The sequence below is a fragment of the Silurus aristotelis genome (assembly GCF_946808225.1).
Source record: "Silurus aristotelis genome assembly, chromosome: 17".
In the NCBI taxonomy this organism is placed as follows: domain Eukaryota; kingdom Metazoa; phylum Chordata; class Actinopteri; order Siluriformes; family Siluridae; genus Silurus; species Silurus aristotelis.
This window is the reverse complement of record NC_139590.1, coordinates 10067310-10084450: the sequence shown is the minus strand read 5'-3', so window position 1 is coordinate 10084450 and position 17141 is coordinate 10067310. Positions and strand designations below refer to the sequence as shown.

The 17141-nt window shown below is 40.4% G+C and overlaps 1 long non-coding RNA gene across 1 annotated transcript in view; it reads right to left on the bottom strand.

Moving 5' to 3' along the window:
- LOC310739587 overlaps positions 1–13481 on the bottom strand; it is a 14017-nt gene extending 536 nt beyond the window's left edge. The window contains exons 1-2 of the long non-coding RNA XR_014537429.1: positions 13349–13481; positions 3322–3465 (exon numbers count right to left, since the gene is read on the bottom strand). This is a non-coding gene — a long non-coding RNA (uncharacterized lncRNA). The remainder of the gene's footprint in view (positions 1–3321; positions 3466–13348) is intronic.
- Positions 13482–17141: the final 3660 nt, after the last annotated feature.

Genomic DNA, 17141 nt, shown 5'->3' with positions numbered 1-17141 from the left:
GAGTTTTAAGAACAGATTTAAAAACACGAAGACTCAGCTTGTCTAATCTCAATGAGAGAGAGTTCCATAGAGCATAATGGGTAGGAGGAACAACTAAAAGACTGGAATCAGAGGAAAGGAGGATCATCCTTGGAGTGTAGACAATTAAAAGCTGTGTCAAATAATGAGGTACCATACCATGTAGGGCCTTATAGGTCAGCATAAGAATTTTAAAATCAATCTGTAATCTGACAGGGAGCCAATACAATGACTCCAAAACTGAAGAAATCTGCTCACCAGACCTGGTTTTTGTCAGAATTTTGGACAACCTGTAATTTGTTTTATGTACATTTTGAAACCCCAACAAGAAAAGTACTGGAACTGATGTTTAAAAAAAAAAAAAAGAAATGAAATTTTTCAGCAACAGAAATAGATAACATGCATGAAAACATGAGATTTTAACTGTAATCTAAACATTAGAGTCAAATGTTAAGTTTGTGTCAAGAATCATCCTTTTTTTTTTTTTTAGCTTTGATACAGAGCCTTTTAATTTTAAGGTTTGAAAAATTTATTTATTGGTTTGAACCGATAAGCATTGCTTTTGTCTTATCACTATTTAGACAAAGGAAATTCTGAGAAATCCATATTTTCATCTCAGAAATGCAGTGTTCAAGAAAGCCAATGGATGCTTTATCGCCAGGTTTTGTATGAATGTATATCTGGGTGTCACCTGCACAAAACTGAAACTTAAGACCAACAGATCTCAAAAGCTGACCAAGAGGAAAGATGTACATACTAGAAAGCAATGGACCCAAAATCAAACCTTGTGGAACACTAGATTAAATTGAACCAAGTTTAGACCTTTATCCACCTAGGGAAATAAACTGCCATGATCAGAAGTAGCCTTCCCCAGATCTGTGCCTTGCAACAATCCTGACTCTAAATTCTTCAGGGAGTTACTTTGACCTCATGGCTTGGTTTCTGCTCTGATATGCATTGTCAGGTGTGTGCCTTCCATTTCATGTCAATTCAACTAGCCTTTCCACAGCTACACTCCAGTTAAGGTATAGAAATATCTCAGCAATGATCAAGAGAAATGAGAGGCACCTGAACTATTTTTTAAGTGTACTGAGGGTACAGTGTAGAAGTGAATAGGGTCTGAATATTTCTGAATGCACTGTAGACACACACACACACACACACACACACACACACACACACACACACACACACACACACACACACACACACACACACACACACCTGTATATACAATTCTTTTATGGATGTATTCAAGCCAAATAAGTTACTACATACTTTGGAACATCTGTGTGAATTTCAATAATAACAGTTGTATTGCAGCAGCTTTACAGATCATCCTGTGGATGAGCTCCAGATGTGACCTGCTGGCTGCTTTTAAAATTGCTATTAAATTAAATTTAAATCTAATGAAATTCCTGTATATAGAGGTCAGATCTACTTTAATATTTTGTCTATTGGAAATATACAATAATTTTAATGAATAATATGCTGAAATGCAATCGATGCATTGGAAAATGTAGGCACTATATTTTATGCATGCTAAGGAAGCATTCCTTTTATCTTTTTCAATGTGACTATCAAAAATGCACACATTGTACTTAATTCCAGATACAGTTCAAGCTTTTTCTGCCATATATCATATTTATTTCTATTTTTCCTTTCCAATTCTATGTAAATAAATTCTGTTTCATGTAAATTCTGTTTTATTTGAAGGGTCAGCAAAAACCTCTCGACTGCTGCTACTGCGGTTTTTGCACTGCATTGTGTTTGTTTACATAAACTCTCGGTTATAGTTTTTATAGTTCTCTTTGCACAGTACTGTATATTCAGAGTATACAGTAGGTTTACTGGTCGGCGCTATCTTGTGTTGTGTATTTTTCCACACTGCCTTGTGTTTTCTTGTGTTGCCTGTCTGTCTCTCTGTACTGTTTTTCGTCTGCACTGTTTGCAATAGGTTGTACTCGATGCACTTTATGTAGCTTGGTGTTGTGTTGAATGAACCAATTGAAATAGATTATAATAATTAAATACTGAAATACTGATATGTTTTAATATAAATATAGGTTTTATATATCTTTGTACTTCGTTCATATAACTTGGTGTTGAGTTTCGGTGAGGGGCACACTGCAGTGCTTTTTCCCCCTTTTTTTCATAATTTACTTTATGATCAGTGTGAAGATGATCGAAAAGCTAAATGGATTCAAAAATCATACAATAATTTTATTATTTATTTTGAAACGGTGTTGCACAGACATTTTAATTTTCACAAATCTCTCTTCTGCCACCTCAAGGTAAAACTAAATAAATTAAAATAAAAAAACAAAACAACAAACATATATGGAGATATCTACATAATTGCTCCATCAGCAGTTTTACTTGCTGCAGTAGTAATTTAGTAACCAATAAAATGTGTTAAGAATCTGCAGTCATTCAGAAACATGATTCTTGGGATTTTGCCTTTCACAGATAAAGAAGGTCAAATTTTAAAGTGATCTTCCTATCTGAACATGATTAGTCTAGCAGTAATAACACCGGCTGGAGGTTTTACAGGAACTCACTTTATTAATCTATTCTCGATCTGATACCGGGACACTATGCAGGTGTTATGTGCCTTAATTGTTTGTTTCCTGGTTGTAAAGTGTCACTGAAATACACAACAATAAAACAATTTACCCATGTCCAGTGATAAAGTTTGCCTGTAAATTTTGCATAAAACATGTAAGATTTAAAACTATTTTTAAATTATATTTTACTGTTTATTTTATAGTATGTATTGATATTCACGGTGGTAGTGCATCTAGCATAATAAGGCACAATAACCCATGAAGGACACTTTAAAGTAATAAAAAAAACTAAACTTTTTGAAATCTTATGTCTGACAAAAATAAATCAGCTCAAGAAATACAATTTATTAATAATAATAATAATAATAATAATAATAAAAAAAATAATAATAATAATAACAACAATACCCTTCTGAATAGTTTATGCTGTTTTGGCATTAGTAAAAAAATATATACATATGAAACACAGTGGTGGCCTTCAGAGCCTTTTCTGCTGCCTAATCTCACAGAATCACTGACTTACGTTTTAATATACTTTTTTCTATTAATATTTATTAAATTATTTCCGATAGTTTATTTCTTAATTCCATAGCGTCTCTCTGTCGTAGAAGCAGTGCAACCAAATCTAAGTTTAGGTTAAAATTTCTATCAAATCAGATTTCAGGCGTTGCGAGGGTCAAAGGAATATTCCTCGAGACTTCCGAATAAACACTGCGGTAACATGTAGCTTAAATACCTTTAGCCGGAACCTGTTGCTTTAACCAATCATATTTCGAGTTGGTTATAACGGGCCATCCAACAGCCGTACAGTCAGTCGGCAGTTTTATGTCCTTTGATTGGCCCGTCAGAGAGCGCACAAGTCAGAGGTTGCAAACCACATCTGCAGCAATAAAGCAAAATTGTAAGTATACGCGTGTAGACTTAATAGCTATTAATATCATTCCACAATGACTGAAAGAGGAGAAGAAATTGCATCGCAGATATATTTACAAGGCCATTTGTACAGTCAAAACAAACTTTTCAAGAAGAGCTGGACATCGAGAGGACATTGTAAACTTTTTTTTTTTTTTTTATATATATAAACAATTTATACTTTTGCGTTTTCTATCCTGTCGAATTTTAAAAATCCCCAGATAAACCTTAATGCACGGAAAAAATTATAAAAATAAAAATAAAAAATTCACAGAAAACCCGGGTAATTACCCGGGGTAATTTTATGAGGTTAGTCTTGATGCTTCTGCTAGAGATTATGTATATAGCCAGCTATGGCTGCAGTTAAAGGAGACTTTGTGAATTGTGTTTATTGGGGTTCTAGCAATAGCATTTATTCTTACTTCATTAGCGCACTTTTATACTGCGTTTCCGTATATTATTAATGGTTTCTGTAGCTACGGAGTCATAATAATCGTATTAAGTGTATTCATTTAGGTAGGACACCACTAAAGCCCACTGCTGCAATAAGACAATCGGAATTTTTCCCTGCTTGTCCTGTTGCTTGCCTGCGCGCATTCTCCTCCTGCCTTAAGCAACACTGCCATCTTCTGGCAAATTAGAAACCAACACGTTCTCACTCCCAACTCGTCACATATGTACGTTTGGTCAGGATCCCTTCCGGTCACCGTTTGACGCACTTGGGACCCCTTTGGCGTAATTTTTCAACGTGCAGTGATTCCCACAGACTTCTGTAGAACTTTGAACCGGAGCCTGCGGTGTTAAAATTTGACGTGTTAGGTAAGCAGACTACAGCTCGTCGTCTGCTGTGTACAGGTCGAGACTACGTTTCTTTCTTTTCTTCCTTCCTTCCACTCGGTAAAAAAAAAGAAGATAATTTATTTATTATATCTATCTATCTGTCCATCCATCCATATTATATAATATATATTAGGGATGCAACAATACAGTTAGACCACGGTTCAATAGATACCTCGGTTTTTAACCACGGTTTTCGGTTCTGATGGCTTAACACATAAAAGTGTTTTTTGTTATTCTATGCTTAGGCAATAGGAACAGTAAGAGGTTAAAAAGAAACAAAAAAACGATTTATTGCAATACTCCTTTATTTTACATAAAAGCAAAGTCAAGTCCACTAGTTATTAGTGTTTTGTATAATATAAAAAAAACTATTTTTTTTTTCATTAACACTGACATCTCACAGCTGCTGGTAGCCCATGTACAAACTGAGGAACACAAATTCCTAAACATATTTGGCCTCCTCAACTTCCATGTATTTACTGCGTTTGTCAACTCTTCTGCCAACCCAGCCATTAGGGGGGCACAAGCCAGTGCACTCTTAGTGCCGGTCCCAAGCCCGGGTAAATGGGGAGGGTTGCGTTAGGAAGGGCATCCAGCGTAAAACATGTGCCAAATCAAATATGCGGATCACAAATGAGAATTTCATACCGGATCGGTCGAGGCCCGGGTTAACAACGACCGCCACAGGTATCGTTAGCCGACAGGGTACCGGTGGAAATTGGGCTACTGTTGGCCGAAGGAGGAGAAGGAGAGGAGGAAGACGTCTACAGAGACGGCAGGAACAGGAGCAGTGTAGGAGAGTAGAGGTTCGGGTTGGTACTTTAAATGTTGGTACTATGACGGGTAAAGGGAGAGAGATAGCTGATATGATGGAGAGGAGAAAGGTAGATATGTTGTGTGTTCAGGAGACCAAGTGGAAAGGGAGTAAGGCCAGGAACATTGGAGGTGGATTTAAACTGTTTTATCATGGTGTGGATGGAAAGAGAAATGGTGTAGGGGTGATTCTGAAGGAAGAGTACAGTAAGAGTGTAGTGGAGGTGAAGAGAGTTTCTGATAGGGTGATGATCGTGAAGGTGGAGGTTGAAGGGATGATGATAAATGTCATCAGTGCCTATGCTCCACAAGTTGGCTGTGAGATGGAGGAGAAGGAAAGATTCTGGAGTGAATTAGATGAAGTGGTAGATGGTGTACCTAGGAAAGAACGATTGGCGATTGGGGCAGACTTTAATGGGCATGTAGGTGAAGGGAACAGAGGTGATGAGGAGGTGATGGGTAGGTATGGTTTTAAGGAGAGGAATGTGGAAGGGCAGATGGTGGTAGATTTTGCTAAAAGGATGGAAATGGCAGTGGTGAACACGTATTTTAAGAAGAAGGAGGATCATAGGGTGACGTATAAGAGTGGAGGAAGGTGCACACAGGTGGATTATGTTCTGTGTAGGAGATGCAACCTGAAGGAGATTGGAGACTGTAAGGTGTTGGCGGGGGACAGTGTAGCTAGACAGCATCGGATGGTGGTCTGTAGGATGGTTTTGGAGGCGAATAAGAAGAGGAGGAAAGTTAGGTTTGAAAGAAGAATAAGATGGTGGAAACTGAAGGAGGAAGAGTGTAGTGTGAGGTTCAGGGAAGAGGTCAGACAGGGGCTTGGTGGTGGTGAAGAGGTGCCGGATGATTGGGCAACTACTGCAGGAGTGATGAGGAAGGCAGCTAGAAAAGTACTTGGTGTGACATCTGGAAATAGAAAGCAAGACAAGGAGACGTGGTGGTGGAATGAGGAAGTGCAGGAGAGCATTAAGGGAAAGAGGTTGGCAAAACAGAAGTGGGATCGACAGAGTGATGAGAAAAGTAGGCAGGAGTACAAGGAGATGCGGCAGCAGGTGAAGAGGGATGTGGCGAAAGCCAAGGAAAAGGCATATGAGGAGCTGTATAAGAGGTTGGACACTAAGGAAGGAGAAAAGGATTTATACCGATTGGCCAGGCAGAGGGACCGAGCTGGGAAGGATGTACTGCAAGTTAGAGCAATAAAGGATGGAGAGGGAAATGTGTTGACTAGTGAGGAGAGTGTGTTGAGAAGATGGAGGGAGTATTTTGAGCAGCTGATGAATGAGGAAAATCAGAGAGAGAGAAGATTGGAGGATGTGGAGTTGGTGAAGCAGGATGTAGATAGGATTAGTAAGGAGGAAGTGAGAGCAGCGATTAAGAGGATGAAGAATGGAAAGTCGGTTGGACCAGATGACATACCGGTAGAAGCGTGGAGATGTTTAGGAGAGATGGCAGTGGAGTTTTTAACCAGATTGTTTAACAGAATTCTGGAAGGGGAGAGGATGCCTGAGGAATGGAGAAGGAGTGTGCTGGTACCGATCTTTAAGCATAAGGGAGATGTGCAGACCTGCAGTAACTACAGGGGAATTAAGTTGATCAGTCACACCATGAAGTTATGGGAAAGAGTAGTGGAAGCCAGGCTGAGAGAAGAGGTGACCATCTGTGAGCAACAGTATGGTTTCATGCCGAGGAAGAGCACCACAGATGCCTTATTTGCTTTGAGGATGTTGATGGAGAAGTATAGAGAAGGACAGAAGGAGCTGCATTGTGTATTTGTGGATTTAGAGAAAGCGTACGACAGGGTACAGAGAGAGGAGTTGTGGTATTGTATGAGGAAGTCAGGTGTGCCAGAGAAGTATGTGAGGGTGGTGCAGGACATGTATGAGGACAGTGTGACGGCAGTGAAGTGTGCAGTAGGTACGACAGACTGGTTCAGGGTGAAGGTTGGACTGCATCAAGGATCGGCCCTGAGCCCTTTCCTGTTTGCAGTGGTGATGGACAGGTTGACGGACGAGGTCAGACAGGAGTCTCCCTGGACTATGATGTTTGCAGATGATATTGTGATTTGTGGTGAGAGTAGAGAGCAGGTTGAGAAGAGCCTGGAGAGGTGGAGATATGCGCTTGAGAGAAGGGGAATGAAAGTCAGTAGGAGTAAGACAGAGTACATGTGTGTGAATGAGCGGGAGGGCAGTGGAGTGATGCGGTTGCAGGGAGAAGAGGTGGAGAAGGTGGAGGAGTTCAGGTACCTGGGGTCAACAGTGCAAAGTAATGGAGAGTGTGTTAGAGAAGTAAAGAAAAGAGTGCAGGCAGGGTGGAGTGGGTGGAGAAGAGTGACAGGAGTGATTTGTGATAGTAGGGTATCTGCAAGAATGAAAGGGAAAGTTTATAGGACTGTGGTGAGACCTGCGATGTTGTATGGATTAGAGACAGTGGCATTGAGTAAAAGACAGGAGGTGGAGCTGGAGGTAGCAGAGCTGAAAATGTTAAGGTTTTCGTTGGGAGTGACGAGGATGGACAAGATTAGAAATGAGTTTATTAGAGGGACAGCACATGTAGGATGTTTTGGTGACAAGGTGAGGGAGGCGAGATTGAGATGGTTTGGACATGTGCAGAGAAGGGACATGAATTATATTGGTAGAAAAATGCTGAAGATGGAGCCACCAGGTAGGAGGAAAAGAGGAAGGCCAAGGAGGAGGTTCATGGATGTGGTGAGGGAAGACATGCAGGTAGTTGGTGTGAAAGAGGCAGATGTAGAGGACAGGGTGGTATGGAGACGGATGATCCGCTGTGGCGACCCCTAATGGGAGCAGCCGAAAGAAGAAGAAGAAGAAGTCAACTCTTCTGCCAAATGAGCGCTTGTATGACTTTCATACAGGGGACGGGTTTGGAGTACAGCGCTTTTCATTTCCCAATCCGACATCTAGTGAACAGTTACAGTGAGGTAACTCACGGTTGCCCGCGAGGTCCAACTATCTGTGGTCAGAGCAAGGCTCTGTGCTTGAGCCAATTCGTACACAATACTGTTGCATGTCTTTTCATAGAGGTCGGGAATTATATCGGTGCTGAAAAAAATGCGAGACGGTAGTCTGTAACGCGGATTGAGTGTTTTTATAAGATGACAAAAGCCCGCATCTCCAATCACCGAAAACGGCTGCAAATCTTTGGCAATGAACACCCCCACTGCCTTTGTTATTTTCATGTGTCTCTCGGAACCAGTTGGGTATGTATGCTGGAAGGATTCACCGAGGGACGGTTGTTTTTTGGAGGACTTTATTACCTGCTCTGCTATCCTGCCGTCAGACATTGATATTGCTGGGTGATGGCGCCGCAGATGTGCAATCATATTGGAAGTGTTTCCGTTTGAGTAGGCTACACGTGTAAAACAATGCTTGCAGACAGTCATTTTTTTGTTTACCGTTTTCTTCCTCGGCATTATACTCAACAGCAAAACCGAAATGTCTCCACACCACAGATTTAAAAGACGCCGGTGTTACACCAGAATCTGTGACCATCGTATGTTGTGACCATAGAGGGCGCTGTTGCTAAAATGCAGCTTAAAATAGATCGTCTAGAGAAGTTCACTAGGCAAACAGCGTGAATGCAAACATCGGCGTCTACTGGTCATTAAACGTTCTTGCGGGAACGCGCCGAGCGCCGGGCACGTTACCTTGAACGCGCGTGCAGAACATTGGCGTCCTGCTGCAAAGCAACAGTTGCATGCGCCACGAACTTAAGACTTATTTACAGTACTTAAAAAACTAAGCTATTCAAAAAGCTTTTTGCAATCCTGAATGTTTTTTTATTTATTAAGGCTAAAAAACTTTATTGAGATGCGGATGCTTTAGACTGTTAATTGTGTGTGTGTATATATATACACACACACAATTAACAGTCTAAAGCATCCGCATCTCAATAAATTTTATTAGCCTTAATAAATAAAAAAAAATTTTTATTGTTTTTTTGTAGGTTTGTCACTGTTGGCATGAGACCCAAATGTTTTTTCAGGATATAATCCAGAGAGTGTTAGGCATCACCAGAGTAAATATGGAGAACATTCAAGTCATTGTATGTAAAATAGAGGGAGGTAACAGATTTCGATAACCTGTAATAGTGCCTTATAAAATTTGGTGACCCTGCTGTAAGTTTGTCACTGTTCAACAGCCATTAGGGGCTGGGTTAAGCCACTGGCACAAGCCAGTGTACTCTTAGTGCCGGTCCCAAGCCCGGGTAAATGGGGAGGGTTGCGTTAGGAAGGGCATCCAGCGTAAAACATGTGCCAAATCAAATATGCGGATCACAAATGAGAATTTCATACCGGATCGGTCGAGGCCCGGGTTAACAACGACCGCCACAGGTATCGTTAGCCGACAGGGTACCGGTGGAAATTGGGCTACTGTTGGCCGAAGGAGGAGAAGGAGAGGAAGAAGGCGTCTACAGAGACGGCAGGAAAAGGAGCAGTGTAGGAGAGTAGAGGTTCGGGTTGGTACTTTAAATGTTGGTACTATGACGGGTAAAGGGAGAGAGATAGCTGATATGATGGAGAGGAGAAAGGTAGATGTGTTGTGTGTTCAGGAGACCAAGTGGAAAGGGAGTAAGGCCAGGAACATTGGAGGTGGGTTTAAACTGTTTTATCATGGTGTGGATGGGAAGAGAAATGGTGTAGGGGTGATGCTGAAGGAAGCGTACAGTAAGAGTGTAGTGGAGGTGAAGAGAGTTTCTGATAGGGTGATGATCGTGAAGGTGGAAGTTGAAGGGATGATGATAAATGTCATCAGTGCCTATGCTCCACAAGTTGGCTGTGAGATGGGGGAGAAAGAAAGATTCTGGAGTGAATTTGATGAAGTGGTAGATGGTGTACCTAGGAAAGAACGATTGGTGATTGGGGCAGACTTTAATGGGCATGTAGGTGAAGGGAACAGAGGTGATGAGGAGGTGATGGGTAGGTATGGTTTTAAGGAGAGGAATGTGGAAGGGCAGATGGTGGTAGATTTTGCTAAAAGGATGGAAATGGCAGTGGTGAACACGTATTTTAAGAAGAAGGAGGATCATAGGGTGACGTATAAGAGTGGAGGAAGGTGCACACAGGTGGATTATCTTCTGTGTAGGAGATGCAACCTGAAGGAGATTGGAGACTGTAAGGTGTTGGCGGGGGACAGTGTAGCTAGACAGCATCGGATGGTGGTCTGTAGGATGGTTTTGGAGGCGAAGAAGAAGAGGAGGAAAGTAAGGTTTGAAAGAAGAATAAGATGGTGGAAACTGAAGGAGGAAGAGTGTAGTGTGAGGTTCAGGGAAGAGGTCAGACAGGGGCTTGGTGGTGGTGAAGAGGTGCCGGATGATTGGGCAACTACTGCAGGAGTGATGAGGGAGGCAGCTAGAAAAGTACTTGGTGTGACATCTGGAAATAGAAAGCAAGACAAGGAGACATGGTGGTGGAATGAGGAAGTGCAGGAGAGCATTAGGGGAAAGAGGTTGGCAAAACAGAAGTGGGATCGACAGAGTGATGAGAAAAGTAGGCAGGAGTACAAGGAGATGCGGCAGCAGGTTAAAAGGGATGTGGCGAAAGCCAAGGAAAAGGCATATGAGGAACTGTATAAGAGGTTGGACACTAAGGAAGGAGAAAAGGATTTATACCGATTGGCCAAGCAGAGGGACCGAGCTGGGAAGGATGTACTGCAAGTTAGAGCAATAAAGGATGGAGAGGGAAATGTGTTGACTAGTGAGGAGAGTGTGTTGAGAAGATGGAGGGAGTATTTTAAGCAGCTGATGAATGAGGAAAATCAGAGAGAGAGAAGGTTGTGAGAGAGGATGTGGAGTTAGTGAAGCAGGATGTAGATAGGATTAGTAAGGAGGAAGTGAGAGCAGCGATTAAGAGGATGAAGAATGGAAAGTCGGTTGGACCAGATGACATACCGGTAGAAACTTGGAGATGTTTAGGAGAGATGGCAGTGGCGTTTTTAACCAGATTGTTTAACAGGATTCTGGAAGGGGAGAGGATGCCTGAGGAATGGAGAAGGAGTGTGCTGGTACCGATCTTTAAGCATAAGGGAGATGTGCAGACCTGCAGTAACTACAGGGGAATTAAGTTGATCAGTCACACCATGAAGTTATGGGAAAGAGTAGTGGAAGCCAGGTTGAGAGAAGAGGTGACCATCTGTGAGCAACAGTATGGTTTCATGCCGAGGAAGAGCACCACAGATGCCTTATTTGCTTTGAGGATGTTGATGGAGAAGTATAGAGAAGGACAGAAGGAGCTGCATTGTGTATTTGTGGATTTAGAGAAAGCGTACGACAGGGTGCCGAGAGAGGAGTTGTGGTATTGTATGAGGAAGTCAGGTGTGTCAGAGAAGTATGTGAGGGTGGTGCAGGACATGTATGAGGACAGTGTGACGGCAGTAAAGTGTGCAGTAGGTACGACAGACTGGTTCAGGGTGAAGGTTGGACTGCATCAAGGATCGGCCCTGAGCCCTTTCCTGTTTGCAGTGGTGATGGACAGGTTGACGGACGAGGTCAGACAGGAGTCTCCCTGGACTATGATGTTTGCAGATGATATTGTGATTTGTGGTGAGAGTAGATGGCCAGACATTCTCCTTTAGGATTTTTTGGTAAACAGCATAATTCATGGTTCCATTTATCACAGCAAGTCTTCCAGCACCTGAAGCAGCAAAACAGCCCCAGACCATCACACTACCACCACCATATTTTACTGTTGGTATGATGTTCTTTTTCTGAAATGTGGCGTTACTTTTATGCCAAATGTAATGGGACACACACCTTCCAAAAAGTTCAACTTTCGTCTCGTCAGTCCACAGAGTATTTTCCCAAATGTCTTTGGGAGAATCAAGTGAGAGCAGGTTGAGAAGAGCCTGGGGAGGTGGAGATATGCGCTGGAGAGAAGGGGAATGAAAGTCAGTAGGAGTAAGACAAAGTACATGTGTGTGAATGAGAGGGAGGGCAGTGGAGTGATGCGGTTGCAGGGAGAAGAGGTGGAGAAGGTGGAGGAGTTCAGGTACCTGGGGTCAACAGTGCAAAGTAATGGAGAGTGTGTTAGGGAAGTAAAGAAAAGAGTGCAGGCAGGGTGGAGTGGGTGGAGAAGAGTGACAGGAGTGATTTGTGATAGAAGAGTATCTGCAAGAATGAAAGGGAAAGTTTATAGGACTGTGGTGAGACCTGCGATGTTGTATGGATTAGAGACAGTGGCATTGAGTAAAAGACAGGAGGTGGAGCTGGAGGTAGCAGAGCTGAAGATGTTGAGGTTTTCGTTGGGAGTGACGAGGATGGACAAGATTAGAAATGAGTTTATTAGAGGGACAGCACATGTAGGATGTTTTGGTGACAAGGTGAGGGAGGCAAGATTGAGATGGTTTGGAAATGTGCAGAGAAGGGACATGAATTATATTGGTAGAAAAATGCTGAAGATGGAGCCACCAGGTAGGAGGAAAAGAGGAAGGCCAAGGAGGAGGTTCATGGATGTGGTGAGGGAAGACATGCAGGTAGTTGGTGTAAAAGAGGCAGATATAGAGGACAGGGTGGTATGGAGACGGATGATCCGCTGTGGCGACCCCTAATGGGAGCAGCCGAAAGAAGAAGAAGAAGAAGAACAAGTTAATTAATATAGATGTGAACAATCGTTACATTTACGTAACAAAAACCGTTCAGTCAGGTCAAGAAGTTGTGTTTAGAACCTTTAGAAGTGCAAGATAGGAGTTTTGGGATGCAGTAAATGACAGCAGACAGAAAAATACAACTTGCTGCACCAACTCTGTAGTAGGCTAGCTAAGATACTGTAGCTAATTAAATTCAAGTTGGTTTGTTTTTCCACATATAATCATGCAAGGAAATAAAGGAGATTGTATGATATTTCGTTATGATGTGTTTTAAGTTACCAAAATAACAGTAGCTAACAACACTTTAGCCATTTATAAATGTTCAGATGACGAACAGTGTTGCCAGATTGGTGTATTTTCCAGTAATTGTTCAAAATCAACACAAAGTTATATTGTATATACACAACTCTTACCAATGATACAAATGAATTAATAACGACAACAATAGTGTGGTGCATCACAAATTTTCAATATAATAAAGCAATTTAGGTGTTCTTTTCTAAAGACGGTTACGTTGCAACTACGTTGTAAAATATTATCCATATCTGTCATTTGGCACAACAGAGATATCAAAATTCCTGTACACACCTGTAGTTGTCATCTCTCCATCTTTCTGTTTCTCTGACCCTTTGTCCGGCCAAATTCCCAATAAGAGCAAGCAGAAAAACGTATGTCTGCTTTGAAAGTCTGTACACTAAACAAAAAATAAAAGAAAGTGGTGTTACTGGATGGCCAGTGGGGGCAGTCTGTAATAATAAGCAGAATTCTTCTTCTTCTTTCGGCTTCTCCCATTAGGGGTCGCCACAGCGGATCATCCGTCTCCATACCCCCGTCCTCGGCGGCCCCATCCTCAGCATTGTCCTCAACAATAAACTCAACATCTTCAGCTCTGCTACCTCTCTTCAGCTCTGCTACCTCCAGCTCCACCTTCTGTCTTTTAGTCAATGCCGCTGTCTCTAAAGCAGAAATGCTGGCCGTATAATTCATTCTTCAATTGCAGTAAGTTACTTCTTCAATGCAGTAAGTAAAAATACTAATTCTTCATAAGTATTATTTGAAGTGTAACAGAAATGTTTGTCACACTGTGAATATCAAAGACTAGTACCAGTATGATGTGGCCATCATAAACTTATTTAAGTTTCATTTCAAACAAAGAAGACTCTATCTCTAATTTGTGCTAAAGAATAACAATAAGTTGTGTTCTCTGTCAAATCTTGAACCAGTCATGTTGGCAATGGTAAAAACCTTTTCTCAAGTCAAAAGTTTTTTCTTAAATAATAATCTTTATGAAATGGATTAAGTCTCATTTAAATTTTCACTCGATTAAATGACCTTAATACGGTGGCCGAGAAGTGCAAAACACATTAACAAATCTGAAAACAAAATAACAAATCCGAAAACACAACGACAATATTCAGACAAGCCGGAAAAGGTAGGTATAGTTGGTGAATGGAAACTTACCGATCATTGGACGAGACACCGGTCATTCACCTGTATATCTTGATATACAGTACAGACCAAAAGTTTGGACACACCTTCTCATTTAAAGAGTTTTCTTTATTTTCATGACTATGAAAATTGTAGATTCACACTGAAGGCATCAAAACTATGAATTAACACATGTGGAATTATATATGGAATTATATACATAACAAAAAAGTGTGAAACAACTGAAAAATGTCATTCTAGGTTCTTCAAAGTAGCCACCTTTTGCTTTGATTACTGCTTTGCACACTTTTGGCATTCTCTTGATGAGCTTAAAGAGGTAGTCACCTGAAATGGTCTTCCAACAGTCTTGAAGGAGTTTCCCGAGAGATGCTTGGCACTTGTTGGCCCTTTTGCCTTCACTCTGCGGTCCAGCTCACCCCTAAACCATCTCGATTGGGTTCAGGTCCGGTGACTGTGGAGGCCAGGTCATCTGGCGCAGCACCCCATCACTCTCCTTCTTGGTCAAATAGCCCTTGATGCCTTCAGTGTGACTCTACAATTTTCATAGTCATGAAAATAAAGAAAATTTTTTGAATGCGAAGGTGTGTCCAAACTTTTGGTCTGTACTGTACAGGAAGTATGAAATCTTATAACTTTGTTTCTTGTACATGTGTAAAGTTCTCCGTTTACTTTAAACTTTTTTTATAATTTCGATTAGTGCACATTTAAATATAAAAAAATAACGGAAGTAAACATTGGCAAGGAGAAGATGGAAATAATTCAAAGCTACTTTTTTTGGGATGACACATGTGAGCCTGCCAGCGAGTTCCAACGTATTTTGTGAGAATTTCTCCACATCCCAACCAGCTTTCAGAAATTCTGAGTGTTTTGTTTTTGTTGTTTGTCATTGCTGTTCATTAAAGTTTTTGTACAGTGCATACACTCTTTGTATATATTTTTATATGTTGTCATTTTAAACACCTTTTGCATTTTTCATTAACTGCATAACAGCCAGGTAGTGTAACAGAGAGGACATACTACAAACATGCTGGTATAATGTTATTCCCGAAGACATTCTTTTTAATGATTTCTGCAGTGCAGTTTTATTATAGGTAAATTCATGAATAAATACCATAATATAAATATAAAAATATATTTAGTGTTACATATTTTCCATCTATATATTTATTTTCATTTAGCCTAAAATAGCAAATGTTTATTGATAAGAAATTTTTTTTTTTATTTAACTAAAACTGATTTCATTTATTTGCATAAAATTTTATAATGAACTTTATAATTTTATAATGAATGTCTAAGTATCACTTCATTTGTAATATATATATATATATATATATATATATATATATATATATATATATATATATATATATATATATATATATATATAGCTTTGGAAAAAAAAGATTCCCTAATCTTTACTCATCAATAATCTAATCTTGATCAGGTTAGCCCCAGATAGGAATCTATAACTGTAAAATTATATTTGTATTTTTTTAATCAGAAAAAATAAATATATAACTTACCTCAAGCCGGAAGATCCTGTAATTACCATATTTGGACAGGTAAGTGTGACATGGATTTTTTTTCTTCAGCCATTAGGAGATGAACTTGCTGGGGTGTTTTGGATCATTGTCTTGCTGCAGAACCCAAGTTTGCCTAAGCTTGAGGTCACAAACAGATGGCCAGACATTCTCCTTTAGGATTTTTTGGTAAACAGCATAATTCATGGTTCCATTTATCACAGCAAGTCTTCCAGCACCTGAAGCAGCAAAACAGCCCCAGACCATCACACTACCACCACCATATTTTACTGTTGGTATGATGTTCTTTTTCTGAAATTTGGCGTTACTTTTATGCCAAATGTAATGGGACACACACCTTCCAAAAAGTTCAACTTTCGTCTCGTCAGTCCACAGAGTATTTTCCCAAATGTCTTGGGGAGAATCAAGATGTTTTCTGGCAAAACTGAGATGAGCCTTTATGTTCTTTTTATTCAGCAGCAGTTTTCGTCTTGAAACTCTGCCATGCAGACCATTTTTGCCCAGTGTCTTTCCTATGGTGGAGTCATGAACACTGACCTTAACTGAGGCAAGTGAGGCCTGCAGGTCTTTGGATGTTGTTATTGGGTCTTTTGTGACCTCTTGAATGGGTCATCGCTGTGCTCTTGGGGTAATTTTGGTCGGCCAGTCACCCCTGGGAAGGTTCTCCACTGTTTCATGTTTTTGCCATTTGTGAATAATGGGTCTCACTGTGGTTTGCTGGAGTCCCAATGCTTTAGAAATGGCTTTATAACCTTTTCCAGACTGATAGATCTCAATTACTTCTATTCTAATTTGTTTCTGAATTTCTTTGTATCTCAGCATGATGTCTAGCTTTTGAGGATCTTTTGGTCTACTTCACTTTGTCAGGTAGGTCCTAAGAGATTGATTGATTCTTGATTGCGAACGGGTTTGGCAGTAATCAGGCCTGTGTGTGGCTAGAGAAATTGAACTCAGGTGTGATAAACCACAGTTTTAACACTTTTTCACACAGGGCCATGTAGTTTTGGATTGTGTTTTCTCTCAATAATAAAAACCTTTATTTAAGAACTGCATGTTCTGTTCACTTGTGTTATCTTTTAATAATATTTAAATTAGTTTGATGATCTGAAACTAGTCATTTACTCACCATCTGCTCACTCCTTTACATCATTGACCCAGTCTTCCAATTGGCTCTCTGTCACTGTCAGTTCGACTTTCATGGACTCTAGATTTTGCTGGCTTTTGTGGTCTGCAATGACAAGCAATCACAGATAGTAAAACAAGAAACGAACATTACAATTAAAAATAATAATAATATCGAGAAAGTTTTGACATTCATTTGCAGATTTAATTAATTACATAGCAAAGTTTACCTACTTCGATTTTAAAATCAGAAAATAAATAAAATAAGA